At 42.9% G+C, this 2,500-nt stretch overlaps 1 protein-coding gene across 1 annotated transcript in view; it reads right to left on the minus strand.

The window, feature by feature from the left end:
• The window catches only part of LOC135099943 (uncharacterized), a 156,415-nt gene that overhangs the window by 127,702 nt on the left and 26,213 nt on the right, over positions 1-2,500 (minus strand). The gene's annotated exons all lie outside the window — the stretch shown is intronic.

Below are 2,500 nucleotides of genomic sequence, written 5' to 3' on the forward strand. Positions count from 1 at the left end.
TCAGGTTGACACAACTACTGCGTTTGCCGAAGTAGTGTTTGCTAGGCGATGCTGATCTCTGCTGCAGGAGCGAGACGGCGCGATTTAGGGCGTCTTTTGTTTCTCTGGCTGGGACACTTGCTCTTATCCTGTTGGAGTAAGAAAATGGAACTGTGCCGTGGCGTCCCAGTAATGGCCGTATTGTGTTTCTCTCTGGTGTGGTTTCTTCTCTGATGATGTTTGTTTGTGAGTCTTATCTGCGTGTGGGGATTCAGCCGCGAATGTTTGTTTTGGCGGCCGTCTTATTGGGCTACTCGAGGCAGTGGGTCGATCGGGTCTTGACCACGCCCTGACGCCCTGGTCAGGTCCTCGTGGGCGCCGAAAGGAGCGAACAAAGAGTATTACGTCCGTTGAGGATTTGTACGCATTTTTTATTTCTATAAGTTTTGTTGGTTAAAATTTAACTTTTTTTTTTGTATGGAATTTACATTCATAATATTACCAAATTCGTACTGCGATTATCATGGGAATAATATTAGGCTAACTAGATGTTCCAGAAGTTGCAGTCGAGGAGGTTGGAAAAAAAAAAAATGTGTATTTTTAGTAGTGGTACCAATAATATGATTCAATGAAATGCCTTTGTATGTGCTTAGAAACGCTCGTATTACATGTAGCCATATCAAGTGTGTGTAAGGTGGGGAACAAGACTGTCTGAGGGTAGTGAGGTGTGGTGAGGCTGGCATCGTTAAGGTGTGAGGGGAGTCTTTGATACACAGGCCCAACTTGGTGCATGAGCCAGCATACTGTGCACTTCCTATCATTACTCCTATATCTCTTTCATTATTCCTATATCTCTTTCTTCTCTCCTTGCTTCGCTTCTCCTCTCTCTCCTTCCATATTCTCCTTTGTCTCACTCTCGCGTATCGCTTTTGTTGACCTCCATCAGTCCTTTGATGACACCCTGGAGGCAGAGGCTTTGTCGCCATTCCTAGTCTACCTAATAGTCCTGAGCATTGCCCGAGGATCCGAGGGCGTAGCTGACAATACTAATAATAAGAAGACGGAGGAATTGGGTGACAAGGGAATGAAAAGAAGAAAAGAAGAAAATGCCATAAGCCAACGATACCCTCTGGAAAAGTCTCACATTTAATTTTTCATCTCGATAATGATGCGTCTATGGAAAGGCATTCAGATTTAACGTCATAATTCTCCGCTTCTCAAAGGATCCCCCCGTCATCTACTTGGGCGATAGAAATATCAGAGTCGTGGGCCCGAGAGTAAGAGAAGAGCTGGACCCACGGCACGACTAGCAAATCGTCTCATCCTCTTCGGTATTCAGCAGGAAGGACCACAGCAGCTAGCGTAACTTTTTGAAGATCCTCTTAGCACCTAAACTTTTGTGCGGAAGTTTTGACAAATGCGTCAATAAGTCTACTTTGGAGAACCTTGCGATTATTGACGAAATCGGTTGGTTCTTCTGTTGGGAGTAAGGTTGATGGTCGTCCCTGCATTTACGTAATAGATTAGACTTTCTGTAGTTTATCTTGTAGTCGTCAACAAAGGCATTATACGTAGATGTGTTCATTCATCCACTAATATCTCCCTCAGCCTCTCATGCTAGACACATTTTCCAAAGGCTTTCCCTCCCACCAACCCGTGCTAGTCCGTGAAGCCCTCATCCCTTTCCTTACGTAGCTTCAGGATAATAGGCTTCCTCCGTGCAGGTGTAACAGCCTCCTGGGGAAATGGCGTATTGCATATAAAGGAGAAACGCTTCAATCCATCTTCTTAACACGGATGAAACTGATAATTTGACGGAAAACAAGGGTAGATGGGTGCTGAAAACAGCCATGTATCAGCGCGCGCGCTCACACACACACACACACACACACTCACACACTCACACACACACACACACACACACACACACACACACACACACACACACACACACACACACACACACACACAAAGCAGCTGCATGTACCCCCTTTAACCCTGACAGCTACAACTTATTTCACTTACTGTAATTTAATTTCATAATTGCTTGACTATTGATACACAAAAGATACTTATAAAAAAAACGCAAAAAAAATAGTAAAGAAAATTAGATTAACCATCCCTATATAAAGTTCATTTCAGAGGATTTCATCAGTTCTTTGTTTTGATCAGCGAGACACAGCTATGATAAGATTCAAGGTAATAAATAAAAAGAAAATAAGTGAATAAGTCAGAAAAGTTATCTGGGAACATATTTTCTGACGTACATCTGCGAGTATTTCTGGTATGATGGGTATATTAGATGTAATATTCTTTCAGAGACTTTGACGTCAATACCTTTATTCCCTTCTGCAACAATACTGTCTCTTCTACTTTTAGATGAAGAGAGTGTGGTAACTCACCAACGTGCGCATGTGGTGTAGCATTGGTGACGTCACCCGAAACACTAACTCTTGCCGCGAGCTTACTCAAAGGACATTATTTATTTTTCAAGTTAGATCTAGAAATTCGTAGGGTTTCA

Source organism: Scylla paramamosain, chromosome 4 (assembly GCF_035594125.1).
Source record: "Scylla paramamosain isolate STU-SP2022 chromosome 4, ASM3559412v1, whole genome shotgun sequence".
In the NCBI taxonomy this organism is placed as follows: Eukaryota; Metazoa; Arthropoda; class Malacostraca; order Decapoda; family Portunidae; genus Scylla; species Scylla paramamosain.